Source organism: Nycticebus coucang, chromosome 1 (genome assembly GCF_027406575.1).
Source record: "Nycticebus coucang isolate mNycCou1 chromosome 1, mNycCou1.pri, whole genome shotgun sequence".
NCBI lineage: Eukaryota > Metazoa > Chordata > Mammalia > Primates > Lorisidae > Nycticebus > Nycticebus coucang.
The window spans coordinates 89,601,601-89,618,013 of record NC_069780.1 but is presented as its reverse complement, the minus strand read 5'-3'; the positions used below and the strand labels follow the sequence as shown (position 1 = coordinate 89,618,013).

Below are 16,413 nucleotides of genomic sequence, written 5' to 3'. Positions count from 1 at the left end.
TCTCTCTCTACCCCTTTCCCTCTTCTTTTCCTTCTCCTAATCCTGGCCATGGATATCCTCTAGATGCATTATTCTGGCAATTACATAGATTTTAGGTAAAAAAAAAAAAAAAATCTACAACCTGATAGACCTACTTATTTTGAATATGTTCATCAATATAATATTTCCTACATCCTTTCATTTTTCTATTTTGGGACAACTCTTAGAATTAGAAGACCTTTCCTAATATTGAGTTCCATACTTCCATATTTCTCCTTTCATTATATCACAACAAAACAATTTTGAAATCCCAAGTGTTGTGAAAACATGTTACGTGGTAAGTGGAAAGATGCTTTAAGTCAGACAGGCTTCAATAAATTCTAGTATCTTTCACTGACTTGATATTGGCTAAGTTAACTTTTCATAATCCCTTTAAGTGTAAATCAATAATAGTAATAACAAACTCAAAGCAGTGTAGTGAGATACAAAGGAAATAACAGATTTAAAGGACCTAGCAGCGTTTACCACAAAAGATTTTCTAATTTAAAGCTAATTCCCTCTCCACATCTTTTCTTCATACTCTCAGTGAAATTGTCTAAGTATATATTAAATAGTACAGCATAACTTTTTAAGACTAGTAAGTCTGGGAAAGGAGCAGAAGGATTTGACTAAACTAGACAACTCTCCAATTTTTAAAACAGTGGGTAATTCATAGTCATTTTAGTTAGAGAGTATCGCATAGTTCATATTTAACTCCGTGTTGCTCAACCAAGTGGGTGGGATATGGGAATAGAGACCACCGGCAGACACTACTCTGAAATCCATTCAAAGTATTTGCTAATGCTTCAGGCTGAGTTTCAAAGGCAGAACTTTTGTCCTTAGTACAAACAGCCCTAAGGCTCACTAGACTTGAATGACTCTGGATATATTACACTATTTTAGCTCTTATTACATTTCATCATAATGGTTGGATAGGTGTTATGTATTATTTATGTTTGACTCCCTAATACCCAGCATCTATCTCTGTCTTGGAGTAAGCACCTGATTTCTATATGTTTGTTTGTTTGGTTGGTTAGTTCAGTGGTTTTTCTTTTTCTGAGAGAATCTCCCTCTGTTGCCCTGGGTAGAGTGCTATAATGTCATCATCATAGTCACAGTAACCCCATCATGGGTTCAAGTGATCTTCTTGCCTCAGCCTCCCCAGTTGCTGGAACTACAGGCATGTTCCACCATGACCAGTTATTTTTTTATATTTTTGATAAAGACAGGATCTCGCTGTTGCTGGGCTGGCCTTGAACTCTTGGGCTTGAGCAATCCACCACCTTACCTCCCAGAGTGCTGGGATTACAGGTGAGAGCCACTGTGCCCAGTCTGATTTCTATAGGTTGGAGAGATGATTGAAGGAGTACTTGGAAAGAATCACTACAGAGGTTCTTATTCTGGGTAAACATGGGCAGTTGTAAATGAAAAATAGTGGGCAATTATTAAACGTATAGAATGAAACCCAGACAATTACGTCTAGAAAGTCCTAGGTCAGAAAGACAGAAAAGCTAATTTGGCCAGAACAATACAGGTCTGCCCAATTTCAGCTTATTTCAGGATTGGTAGGGAGAAGATGAAATTCATGTTATGTAATTCCAGATTAATATCTCTATAAAATGGCTGAACATTTATCACAGGCGATCACTGATATCTGTCCTGTAGGAAGCTGAAGATGTCAGCAAATGTGCAAGTAAGGTGTTTGTGAGAGGCTGGTGCCTGTACACCTACTTCAAAATCAATTCAGTTGCCACCTTGTACCAATTTGCTTAATTTATGCTGTGATAACAGAGCAACCAACTGAGAGTCTCACATCTCAGTGCACTAAAACAAATTTCAAATCTCAGTGACCTAAAACCAATCTCAGTGTCCTAAAACAATCCAAGTTTATTTCTTGCTCATGCTACATATCCAGAAAGGGACAGCCAAGTCTTCTGAGTTTACAGTTGCTTCTCAGGGACCCAGGCGGATGGAGAAGCCACTATCTCAAATGTGGCCAGTTTCCTTGACAGAAGATAAAGAACACAGGGGATCTTACACAAACAACTATATTCTCTCTCCAAAAGAGACTTATGTCACTTCTCATAATTATTTGTGCAGAAGTGGACACATAGTTCCACTCCACTACTGAAGACTGTAGAGTGTGAGTCACACTTGTACACAGCAAGAGAGGGGGTGATGAAAGGAGCAGCAGTAATATAGGTAAATACAAAAGAAGTGTCTTCTGAAACCCTGATCTATTACATAGGACTGTATTCCAGGCTCTGTTCACAGTGTTTGCCTTTTTAAGTTCAAATAATTTCAAACAACAGAAATAGTCATTGAAACAGTGAGACTTCCAGACAAGTAACACAAACCTCACTGTTGTGTCCCTCATATTCCCTCCCCAGCAGTGGCAATGCCTTTGTTGGGTTCAAAAACTGGAACAGAAGCTTTGAGCCATATGCCTTGGAAGGAACTTCTATATAGAGAAGGTTAAAATGAACAAGGAAAAATCAGCAGTAATATCTCATTTCTCCAGACGCTTTTTTTTTTACTTCTACTTGAGAATTTATCAATTTTTAACTGACAGTGTACTAATTTTTACTTGTGATATTTTTCTCTGCGCTTCCAATTGTTTTCATTTATATTTCAATTATCTCAAATTAGAATTTGTATGTGGTTATTGATTGACATATTATTTAATAATGCAATATTTATATTTTATGTTATGCTCACACAGACTCAAGACCTTGAATCCCAGATCCTTTCCCACCTTTTTTCATTGTTATGGTTTTTATTTTCCTCCTAGAAAATAGCTATGGTACTTTGGGAAAAATTATTTCTCTATTTCCACTTTCAACATTATATTTCCTTATACATTATCACACTTCTGAATTCAAGACTACATTTTTCATATTCTTAATGCCCTTTTACATCCTTCTCTCAAAAATTAGAATGTAAAGTATTACTGTGTGTGCTTTTATGGAGAACTGAAAAATAAATTATTTATTTTAGTTGTTTAGTGAAAACAACTAATCTGAACAGTGACATGTTAGAGTCTAAAAAACCATAAATTTTTAAAATGTTGAAATGTCCAATATTGTATTATTAATACATTTTATAAGACTAATTCCACTACAATATATTTTACATATTTGCTTAATTCTTTAAATCCAATTATAAGTTTTACAAATTTCCATCATAATTCTTTTCATCAGCATTTATTTTCATCATTGTGAGAAAATCCATAACTACAATTATGTGAATGCAAATTTTCATATGCAATACCAACATTGGCCAATAGATGTCCCAAGAGCTCTCTTAAACGCAAGAACTGAAGGAATGAAAATTGTTTGAACGTTACAAAGTTCTTAGGCTGTATTTTCATAGTTCATTTATGGAATATCACCATATTTTTAGATTCCAAAGGCTCTCGTGATTACCAAAATCCAACTTATTTACACAAACACTGATTTCTAGTCGGTTAAAATGACTGGAAAAAGAAAAGGAAACATTTACAGAACTCATTTTAAAAATGAGTTAAAATCATGGTAGCAATATATTTACCCTGTGTAAATTGATTATTCCTAATTTCGTAAACGCAGTTAACACTATTAATTGTTACTGTGATACATAAATGTAACTTAAGGGTTAATGCAATCATAGATACAGATCAGGTTGAGTTGTAAAGTATGTCTTGAAATAGCTGATACATTAGTTTTTCTGAGTTTACTAAAATTTCAATCTTTCTAATATACCTACTAGCAGGGACTATTTGCACCCTGCTAATAGGGTTATTGTTATTTTAATTATAGCTATGTATTTACTTTTATTTTTTAACATTGAATTTCATTTATAATAAGGATTACTCAAATATGTTTGCTATTTAAATCTAGAAAAATAGAACTGCTTTCTTATCCTACCACCTTTAGTTTATAAAAAATTACTCTCAGATGGTTTTCTCTCCTAAGCCAAGGACAAAATGATTTACTGCTAAGTTTATGTCCATATCTAACATCCTTCTAATGAGGCTATCTCAAATTGCGAAGATACATGGCCCTATAAAAACAATTTTTAATTCTTATTTAATTACACTTACCATAAAATATTTCATTAATCCATCATTTCAATTTATACTCCTTTTTATAGAGCAACATATTTCACAACTATCCAGATGAGCCTGAGAATTCTGCACACAGACCTATTGATAGACGCCAGCTCTTCTTAAAAGATTATTTGCATTATTTACGGACTAATGTGGGAAAAGAAAATGTTCTTTACCAAGCCAAAACAGGAAGCCAAAAATCTAGCTCTAGGGGGAAACTCATAGTAATCACCTGAAAGCCAGGAAGAGTATGTCTATGAAGAAGTTGATTAAATGAGAAAGATGGAAGTGCATGAAAACCAGAGTAGATAACACAAATCTGAATTTGCTGAATCTGTCTGTTAATGTTCACTTCCCATGATATGGTTATACACAAGGTAGGTTTTATTTTTTCCCTCAGTTTAGAAAATAAAACTTATAAAGTTAAGAATCTTTGTTTACCATAGATAAAATATTAGATTTATATGTCTTCGCACATTCAATACCCATGGCAGAACCTTTCACTGTAGTCTACAGTTGTCTATTGAATGGCCCAGTCACCATGTTTAATTCTCAATTCACTTTGACCCCAAATTATTGATGGTAAGGGACAAATATACTCCTGACTCTCAACCTAGATTTCTCTATTAAATGTTGTAAGTTTTAGCTTTTCAGTTCAGCAGAATTTCTTGAAACATGTTCTCTCTCTTCTCTGAATAATATTATCTCACTGGGAATTAAAGTTCATATATGCATAGATCTTAGACTATGAGTAGAATAAAAAGTTATTTATCTAAGTTTTAGCATTTCTGAGAAAGACCTCTATCCATAAACGTGCTATTTGACGGTGGAATCATTATTACAAATAATAAAAAGTCTTTCTTAGTGTATCTTTTTCTGTGTTAAATACTAGTACAAAAAGACCTTTCATGCCAGGCATGGTGGCTCATACTTGCAATCCCAGCACTGGGGAGGGTGAGAGAGGTGGATTGCCTGAGCTCACAAGTTCGAGATCAGCCTGAGCAACAGCGAGACCCCGTCTGAAAAAAATAGCCAAGTTATTGTGGGGGGGTGCCTATAGTCCCAGGTACTCGGGAGGCTGAGGCAAGGGAATCGCTTAAGCCCAAGAGTTTGAGGTTGCTGTGAGCTGTGATGCTATAGCACTCTAACTAGTCTACAAAGTAAGACTCTGTCTCAATTAAAAAAAAAAAAAAAAAAACTTTCATAGTGCTATTGATTAAATTGAACAATCTCTTACCCCAAACTACCCAATGAGTGCCTGGACTATTATAGATACTAGAGACCATTTTAAAAGTCACCTCAAGTACGTTTTAACGTTGATTGAGAGTATTAGAAATTAAACAAATATAATTTCATGAAATGTATGTAGTTCATTTTAAATACCACTTAGATCAAAGACGTGTGTGCATAATGAAATAGTGTTCTTCAATTTGTAGTTGTATATTTTAGGACTAAGTTCTTCATTCTTATTATCTGAATTTTATATCTATATTTTAAAGAAAACATATTAAAGGCCCTTTTAAACAGATCTCACATTCATATACACACATATACATATTTAAGGTCACAATTCTGGGTTAATTAATAAATACAAATATAAATGTGTTGTATCAGCACTCATTTATTAATCTGATACTGTACCGAAATATCCTACAAACAAAACAAACATGCAACTAATAAACAGTTTACACAGACCATTAAAATAGCAAGGCCTAAGGAGAGAAGAGAGAGGAAGAAAGGAAAGAAATAGGAAAAAACAGAAGTAAGGAAAACAAATGAGAAAGCGTGGAAAGTGTAATATATTTTCAAATGTCAAGTACATAAACTATGTTGTACACATTGTATACTCAGCATTTGGAATCACTATAAAAAGGTTAAAAAGCAAGAGCATAAATAACTGTCAACAATTCTTTCTTCATAAGAACCAATCATTACGTGCGACCTTAGTCTTTAAACACATTATAAACATATATGTTATCAGGAGAAAATACAATCTCATGGGGTTCTCATTGCACGAGAGTAAGAATCTCTAATATGACAACATTTATGTTATGCTGCAATCGTTTTGCTCTCTTTAATCAAAGAAAACTTGCTTATTTCTGGCTATGAGTTTTTTCCTAGCCCCGCTTTATTTTGATCACCCAATAGTAAAAGTGAAAATCTCCTTGCTAAAAGTAGCATATCATTGCTTTTCATAATAATGATCTTCTTCATTCACAACAAACTTTCTCAGAATTGATTTAAAAAGAAACATTAACAAATCTTAGGCTGTTATTATCTTTAGAATATCTATAATTTTAATACACTGCAATTAGATTAAAATGACAATTTGAAAAGGAGCTTGTAAAATGTGATGACACTACAGAAGCCCATAAATATATGCAGAATCGCAGGACAATACCACGTGCTTCAGAACTGCTGCGTATTACATCCTAATATGTTCATGTAAATTCCATAAATTAAAGTCCACGAGTAGATGTTGTCATCCACCTTTAAAGATACTTTCCTGGAGTATATTTAATGTTTTGGTCATCTTTCCAATGATAATTTGCAACTAAAATTCCCTCTGTTTTTCCTGTGCCTAAAATTTTATCGTTGTTTTACAATATCCTAAAGAGTAATTATGTGTGACAACATGTGAGATTATTGTAATATTGTTTATATAATGAGTGGCTGCTTCAGCAAGCCCATTACGCTTTTTCATAGTTTCAGCCTGGATGGGGGAAATTTATTTTTTGACTTCCTTTAGCCTCGTAATTGATCCTAGTCATGCCTCTTCTCTCCACACCTTCCAACCTAATTACCCTAAGATACCTTTTTCATAATCTTAGTAACCACATGCCAATTTAATCCACTTACAAGGTAAATTCTTAAAGTTTTCATTCTAATATAGAATTTTCAAGTTTTTGAAATCTTGTACAGAGTCACAGAATGACAGATATGTAAGAGGCTTCAAAAACAATCCACTTATTTTACAAATGATGACTGTGATGAAAGAGTTTAAATAATTTACCCTCAGTTCATTGCCATTTATAACAGAACAAAATCCAGAATCCCCCTCAGAGAATTTTCTCAGTGCTTTCCTGCATGTATTCATGTGTGTTCATACTTGCTAAAATGGATAGCTCTATTTTCTTTTCTTTCTTTTCTCTGCCTTCCTCACTCTGTCTCAGAGACAATAAGAAAATGATCTGGTTTCCCTTTCCAGATTTAAAGGGTAGTTTTGTCTTTCAGTTTTAGCCCCTGACACCTATTGAATAATATTATGACTGCTTTGATTGGATTCAGAGCCCTCAAACAGTGCGGTCGCTTCAGTGAACTGAAATACAGTGCCCATTAAACAGCAACACAGGTTTTGGTGAAGTTATAAGAACACAGAATGTACTCTATACAGATCTACAGTGCACTATTTAGCCTTCTCTGACATTTTGGTATGTTGGCATGAAGCAGACCAAAGTGTGCCATGTAATATTTCTAAAAAAAGCATGTGATATGTGCCATAGCCAGACTAAGTACAGGTTGTTCAGTTGACTCCACTGTAATTACAATTGGACAATGCCCACCTACCCTGACATATCATCTTTCACGTCCTACCCTGGTGTCTAAAACAATTATTAGAATCACTTTGGAATAAAAGAACTCTTTTTTTTTTTTGGCCGGGGCTGGGTTTGAACCCACCACCTCCGGCATCCGCATATGGGACCGGCGCCCTACACCTTGAGCCACAGGCACCGCCCTGGAATTAAAGAACTCTTAATGATACATAATGAACAGTGCAAAAAAAGTCTTGTGATTTACATGTTACCATAAAAGCAGAAGTACTCAGAGAAAAATAAAACGTTGCGGATTACCCAGTATGCAAGAATTATGGTTTCTATGTGTTGGACAGATAATCCCAAGAAATTGCATATTGGGGAAAGAAACAGAAATACCAACATAAAGCTGCAAAGGAAGATTCAATGTAGGTGCAAAGCAGGAAAAAATGGATGTTCTTCAAAGTCAAAAATACATATTCTTCCTCAGTTTTCTCTAGTTTAAGTAACTGCAAGGAAGGAATTTGAATTTATGTACCCATAAAATACATACTCTTCTTTAAATAATTTCTTAAATACTTCAGAAAGTCAAATTTATTAGCTATTTTTTCTAACAGGGAAATAAACTCAAATCTATTCATTTGATTAGAGTCCCTGAAAAATGCTACTGAGTGAGCCAGTGCCAAGTTATGTTAGACTCCTAGAATGTGATGGCATAGCCGGATGTATGCATTCTGACGGAAATCAAACAACTTTCTATGAAACGTCTGTTACCCAATTTAAGAACATTTAGGCTTAATTTTATGTGCCCATTTCTTTGAGTAAATCATGATGGCTGTAGGTGGGACCCGTGGATAGTATGTAAATAATGACCCTTCCAGGTGACTGATTGTCTCAGTTCACTAAAAGTGTTTGTGTACAAGTCGAAGCAGTCTGCGGGATTTCTTCTGCTTTGAAAGCCCTCTGAGCTTCACTAAGACAAGAAACATCACGTACACTGAGACAGTTGCTAACGGCTATGAAACGCTTCCAGCCCTTCCATCTTTCACAGAACAATTGATAGATTAGACATAATAAATATTGCATAACCTTCAGAATTTTCGCAGGGGTAGTTGAAGCTGAGAACTTTCACTTTACGTTATGGAACGATTTTTTTTTTTTAACCCTGATGTCTCCAATTCCACATGGTTTGGCGAGATATTTAAATCCGGAGCATGAATAAGGAAGATTCTGTAGGTCATATGGGAACGTATGTGAAGTCTGATCTATACTTTGCGCGCTCCTGTTAACATGTTTTGGACGGTGTTTGTGGACGAACGATGATCAGCCTGGCTCACTTTCCCCTTTTCTCCAGGCAAGTTTCAGCAGCCACCACTCCCTCCAGCAGCTCCGAGAAGCCAGGAAAGGAAGCAGCAACACCAAACACGTAGGCTTTCCAACACCAAACCGCAAGGAGAAAGCGCAAAGTTTGGCCAGGATGATCAGAAGGATTAGGGATATATTTAAGGCTGGCTGAATGGATTTGTTCTCTCTTTCCTCGCCCGCCTCCCCGCCCTCCCCTCTCCGCGCTCCGCTGCCCCCTCACTCCGCCCAGTCTTCCTGCCCGAGCTGCGCCAGCCGAGATCTCCGGAGCGCACGGCCGCGGCTAGTCCCGGCGAAGCAGAGGCTCCCGCTCCGCCAAAGCATTTAGTTCCCCCGCACCGCTTGCGAATGGATCTTGAAGTCCAGCGATGCCTGTGGTGATCTTAAACTTGGATTTTGTCGCCTTGATTGCCGTGGCTGACCCTAGCGGAAACCCAGTCGAGGGGGCGGCCCTTCACCTCTCAGCGACTTGATATGCAAAATAGTTGCGTCAGATGGTGGGGGCGGGGCTCCCCCGGGTTGAGTGGCAGCCGCTCTCGCCTCGGGAGGAGGCGCGAGAATCAGCCTGGTTCAGTGACTGAGACAAACTGGAGGGGAGAGGAGCTGCTGCTGTCCACGGAGCTGTCGGTGCTGAACCCGGGAAGCAGTGGACCGTTTGCTCTACTACCTGGAGGCGACGCCCTCTTGCACCCTCTGTGCCCTGTGGGACCCGCTTCACCAGCAGGACCCACATCAACTTGACAAAGGAGTGTGATATCGGACGTGGGAGAGAGTCCTCTGTTTGCCACCCGGGCTCCCATTCAGGCGTGACTTTGGAGATTTGTGTAGTTTTGGACTAAACTATTTTGATGATTTTTTTTTTCCCATCTAAGACGTTCTTTTGAGTGTTTTTTGTTGTTGTTGATTGTGATTTATATACCCACATCATTTGCGGATCTTTCTGGGGGACTTTTTTCACTGTTAAAATAAGGTAAGAGAAAAATAATGTTGTTATAAATGCTTACAAGTGCAGACTTTTATACAAAAGAAATGCAGACTTTTATACAAAAATTTCAAAACAAGTTATGCTTATCTGTATAATTTGAAACTAGACTTTTGGCAATGATATTTTAATAATTATTATCACCATTATTATTATTGCAAGAACATCTGTTGGTGCTTATGCACGGAATTCTAGAGGGGAAGTTGAAAGCTTTGTTTTTGTGAAGTTACAGCTACATCTTGCTTTATAAATATAAATGTTTTAGAGGAATACCTCCAGCATGGCTCAAGGGAAAGGAACCTTTCGACGCAAATCCCCAAATATGTTAGCAAATCAAATTAAATAAATCAACCAACAAGTTGTTTTAAACAAATACAATGTTAACACGTATTTGAAATACCAATATCTGGTTAATAGTATGTGTACTAGTTACCAGATCTAAGGCATGGTCTGCGAAGTGCAGAGCTCTCCCAACATTTTCTGGAGGGGATAAGACAGAGGTAGAAACATTTCTTTATACCATGCTGGGTTCATTTAGATGTGTTGTTAGGCAGTAGATCCAAATAAAACTTGTGAAACTCAATCTCTGAGAATTCCACACCCCAAGGTCATGTGTGTTTCCAAGTTGGGGGCTGTTTGTTCTGTTATTGACTAGTAAATGTCATCCCCTCACCACCCCTTCAGGTTAGAGGTGGATGAAAATGGGAAGCTCTGATTTAATATTACAGTATTAGCTTGTATTATAGTCGCTACTGCTGTTGGTAATTGAATGGAACTGGGAAGCGTGGGCTGAGAAAATGTCTTGCTATTTCAGCAATGTTTAACCTCTTGCATGCTTAACAGAGAGCTTTTCTCTACTTAGAAGATTTTCTTTTGAAGCTATGTTCCTTTTGTCAATTGGCAGTGTGCTTTGAGTGTGTGTGAAGAAAGAATTCAATGTGGAAAACTAGGGAATGCTACTTCTCATAGTGAGCAATTATTAAATGATAGAAGTTATCTGGTACTCCCTGTACTTATTACTATTCATGACTTTATTTGACAGATGTGATGGTTTGACTGATAAACAGAATTGTGATCTTTCATTTTTGTCATTCAGTGACATTAGATTAAGTATAAATGATGGTTGGAAAAACGGGGGGATTGGGGAGTGGAGAGGGAGGTGTTCCTTTTACATTCCAGAGAGAGACTATAGGTTGCAACTGATGTCCTCTGTTAATAGGAATGGGTAAAATATAAAGCTGTTTTATACTTAGTAAGTATTGTAGAACCAACTACGGTTGTTTTACAGCAAGTAAAGAGTACATTAAGTTGAGTTTAAATGTTTGTGTATTTTAAAATATTGTAAATTTCTACACTAGTTGCAATAGCGTTATGAAGATGAAGTTTAGCTTTGAGTTTATGCTTTAACATAATTCCTCTGGGTAGAGATTCTTTATTTTATTTGCTTCCCAGCCCGGTGTGAGAGGGATTGTCACAAGAACTGGATATTTTTGCACACACTAGAGGTCAAATGTAAATCGCCTTAACTTGTTCACATGTTTTACCCTAAACAGATGTTCTTTGTAGGATTCATGCTAGTCATGTGGTCTTATGTTAAATAGTCACACAAATTTTTAAAGACTAGGCAGGCAGAGAGGCAGAAAGAATTTATAAAACCCTGATCCAGGAGATTTATACTAAACACTCTCTTTTAAATGTATACAAAATCATTCTTTGCCAGTATAGGTATCACAATTTTCTTTTTAAAACTAATTACGTTGTTATAAACAACCAGACTTTGGAACTTCTGACAGAATTATGGTTTCTTTTAATTTAATTTAATTTTATGTTTATTTTGAAATACTAATGTATTCTTAATTTATGAATTACTTGAATGGGGTAACATACATAAATATTATTTTCACCCAAAATGTATTTGAGTATCTCATTGACTTCTGTTTGCACAAAGTTTAGCAATATGTGTGTCCTTGTTCAAGTATGAACAATTACTTTGAAGTATCACTGTCTGGAATTCTTTCCAATGAAATTCAGTGTTATCACAATGAGAGAATTAAACATTAAAATCAAACTATACTACTGGCAATGATAATACCAAAGGCCAAGTCAAAGAGAATGCAAATTTAAAATAAAGTTTTTTCTGAATTTTCTATACATTTAGCTTCTGTGTCTTAATTCCAAGTAAGATAAAATGAGGTTCCCATCATAAGCCCAATTTCAGCACATAAGAAACTCTTTGCATACAGAATAAGATTTCCACTGTAAATTAATAAAATTGCCAACTTTGAAGAAGACACTTAATGAAAGATAATCATCAAAGATGATGGCCTTTTATTCTTTAGGACACAAAGAATTTACCATATATTGGAGTTATAACTTATTCATATGATGTGCAAAGCAATATTCAATAACATCACACTGGATAACTTGTTAAGATGTTAACTCTCTTAATTAAAGAGACGCTGCAAATACAGGTAGGACTATTGGCTACAACATGATGAACTTTGACGAAGTCTGTAGAAAATTATTAAAATAATTTAATGATGTTAACATTGCATACTCACATTGTTTCTCTCAATTTTAGGTACATTGGTCAAACCAAAAAAAAAAAAAAAAAAAAAACAGGTAAAAATGAAATTTGGGACAGTTTTTTCCTTACAAGTAAGATAGATTCTCATATATGTTTTGTCAGTTTTAAGATAAGGATGAGTGAATCAGTTTGGGTTTTCTGTTATCAAGGCTATATATTATTTTTTTTTGTTTTTCTTTTCTATTTACTAACAGGGGCAATAGAAAAATATAATGTAATAATAAACCCAAAATGCAATAGAAAAATATAACAGGTAACAATCAACCTGAAATATTCTACAAAGTTTAGAAAAAATTAAAAAATACTTTTTAAAGTTACATATAAGAGAATTTTCTCTGACTAGTGGCCATTTTTTTGGTGATGTTTAAAGCTCATTTATTAATGAATCTCGAGGGCCTGGAAAGACACATATTCTTATTCATCCTTTATATTTGCTCCAAATTGCCAAACTAACTCGAATATTTTTTGTTGCTTGGTATATTGTAGAACTAATAGGCTAAAATAATACTTCCTATTGTTAGGATCATTGTAACAGCCAGGTGACCAATTATACTTTACCAAACAGACTTAATCACCTTCTGCTTCAACACCTCCAATATCCTCTGGGTATACTTTACTTTAGGTGAGCTGTAGGATCCCGTGTGGAAATATTCAAATTTTCCAATTAATTTGGTAACCGCCCAACAAAGCAATTGGTCCCTTTGTGTTTTAAATCATCTTGGTATTGATGAATTAATATTATTATAATGGGTGAGATTGCATTTCAGGGTTCCAATAAGTTTCCCAAAAGAGAAAGAATTAAATAATAGTGTAAGTGCTTGACACAATGAGAGAGAGTTTGCATGTGTGTGTGAGTAAACATATAGTAGATTCTATTCTGCAATAAATATGCAATGGAGGTGGTCCAGAAAATGCAAGTTCAAGACATACTACTTAACGCAAAAACATTTACATGACAAGCTGTAATGCAATCTATAATTGTTAGTGGCAAATATGTCTTTTAATTATTGTCAGTTTTTAGTTAGGCTAAGATTCTTGCACACATACCAGATTTTTTTTTTTTTTCAGGGGATGGGGTGAGGCATGAAAATGCCATTCCTAAGTTCCCATGCCGATTGGCAAGGAAAGACACAATTGGAAATTAAAATTAACCAGAAATGAGCAACAAAAAGGATATGGGCATAATGACGAGTTTACAGCACTACATTAATTCTGAGAAAATATTAATTCTGACAAAGGATTTGAAAACTACTGCTTATAAGACACATCAAGTTAACTTCCTGCATATCTTTGGCAAATAGGCCTATGAACTTCTAAGGAACAGAGCCTGAATATCCCCAACATATGAAAAAATTTTATTCCTCATGTGCCAATGTCTCTAAGCATAGATGTGAAATGAGAGCAGAGGAGCAGCTTAACTCTGAACTTTCTTGCTTTAAAATCAAGTAATTACTATTAATTTAATATGGCTTTTGATATCAAATTATGTAAATCTCTAAAGCTGAGTGGATGCTTAGTGAGTTCATTTGCATGTCAATACAAAGAATATTACTTTAACTTATTACTAGTTTATAGCACTTCTAGCTCAATGCAAAAGATTTGAAAATACTTTTTCACGGAGTCTTATTTCAATGTATTCATTGTAATAGAGAAGCTTACTTCAGTGTTTTATTTTTCTATGACATTAACACCAAGGTAGCAATTAAAATATTCATCCGGTAGCAATTAAAACGTACACACACCTGAACGATGTTCCCCAAAGATGATGACGAAATGGAAAGAATTCACCTTTCTTAGTTGAACCACTTCCATAAAACACTATTAGTGTTTTAGTAAAGTAGTAAAGATAATAGTAAAGATACTATTATCCCGGCCATGGAGACCGTATTTTTTCTGATTCCTGAAACTCTAAGAGTAAAGGCCCTACCTGTATGAAGAGAAATACCTGCAACCCCTCTGTGGTTGTGTGTCCCTTTTTCTCAAAACCCCAGAAATTTCTGTGATCCTAATATCAACATACTCTGAGCTGCCTCATTTAGGATCAAGGAAATCTTGATCCTTTCTTCCTCTTTCTAAAGAAAAAGGGCCATTGAGTTGCTACTATAAATAGTAAAAACATTTTCTGTTCCAGAATGGAGTGCCTATTGATAGTTGGTCATTTGGTCTTTGAGCCTCATTTGTTTGATCATTTGGGAAGAAGAAGATAGAAACAGACACCATTCAAAGGACTAATAGGAAGAATATATATATTTGTATACACAAATACATAAAACATATTAGGCCATTTTATCCATATTAGGTCATCTATCATTCATATGTCTGTGTACAGGTTGGTATTGTTCATTGTAATAGTCATTTTCTTTTTATTTATTTATTTTTTGAAAGACAGAGTAGAGTCTCACTTTATCACCCTTGATAGAGTGCTATGACATCACAGCTCAGAGCAACCTCCAACTCCTGGGTTTAGGCGATTCTCTTGCTTCAGCCTCCCCAATAGCTGGGATTACAGGCGCCTGCCACAACGCCCAGCTATTTTTTTTGTTGCAGCTTTGGCCGGGGCTGGGTTTGAACCCACCACCATCAGTATATGGGGCCGGCGCCCTGCTCACTGAGCCACAGGCGCCGCTGTAATAGTCATTTTCAATATGAGAAAGCAGAAACTCACCTTAAACCTCTCCACTCCTTTATCTTCTGGTCATATATTAGTAGGAAATGAATTAGGGAATCAAACTAAGCTCATCAACTACCCTGTACACATTTAGTACCTCTATTTAGGTGAAGTATTCAACTGAGTGTGTCTCTTTCAAAACTAGGCTTTTCCCCCTCGTTTTCCCTGATAACTTCCTTTACTAAGTGTAAATGCCTGTTAGTTTTTCCCTAAGACCCTTTTCTGAATGATTAACTTATAATCAAATTACTTTATAGCAGATCATTTTTAATATATATATACTTTGGAAAGCATCATTCCACAGGTCTTTAAGTTTTCCCTCTTCCTGTAATGTTATAAATAAGCTACCTTAGTTTCATAAGCCGTTCAAACTATGTTTCCCTTGTTATCTAAAACAAAACAGAATAAGAAGTAATAGAACAGACTTGTTCATGTTTTCTAAGAGTTCCAACTTCATTTTTTTTTTTTTTTTGATTTCCTAAAAAGTCCTACTGGACACCACATTGAAATACAAATACATAGTGAGTTTCAACCCACTGTAAGCAATCAGCATTTGTGTTACCAACTGCTAATCAGATTTAAACCTTCAGATGAGTTTGCTACTAATACTTTGAATAGTCAGTGAGATAAAATAAAATAAGCAAAATAAAATTACTAAGTTTGAAGCACAAGACCAAACAAAATAGGTGGGCTCTCAAATGTGTAGAAAACATAAATACTGTATTGTTTCTAATTCTATTCGAGGTTAAAGAAAATACTGACTCCTAGCTTTCCTATGTTTCACATGGCATTTAGGGTGACTAAGAAGAGATGACTCTTGTTTGTGGTAATTACAACACAGCTCCAGGTGAACCCGAGAGTTGCATCAGATTCCCTACTGAATCCCCATTATACAAGTTTTTGGTTGTGCTTATTAAATGGATCCCAAAGGAGATAGAAAAGTTAGATTTGAGAACTTTACATAATGGGTACAATATACATTATTCAGATTACGAACGCCCTAAAGGCCCTGACTTCACCACTACCCAATTTATGCATGTAACAAAATTACACTTGCTCCCTACAAATTTATGCAAATAAATAAAAGACAATACTCAGAAAAGCATGATTTGTGATGTGTTTAACTTTAAAGTGGAAAGATTACAGGGCCTTTATTTAATGTTTTACAGACTGGTT

The 16,413-nt window shown here is 35.5% G+C and overlaps 1 protein-coding gene across 4 annotated transcripts in view; it reads left to right on the top strand.

Moving 5' to 3' along the window:
* The first annotated feature begins 8,726 nt into the window (after nucleotides 1-8,726).
* The window catches only part of FSTL5 (follistatin like 5), a 778,095-nt gene continuing 770,408 nt past the window's right edge, over nucleotides 8,727-16,413 (top strand). For all 4 annotated transcript variants that reach the window (XM_053583841.1, XM_053583826.1, XM_053583835.1 and 1 more), the window contains exon 1: nucleotides 8,727-9,970. The gene's annotated coding sequence lies outside the window, so the exon portion shown is untranslated. The remainder of the gene's footprint in view (nucleotides 9,971-16,413) is intronic.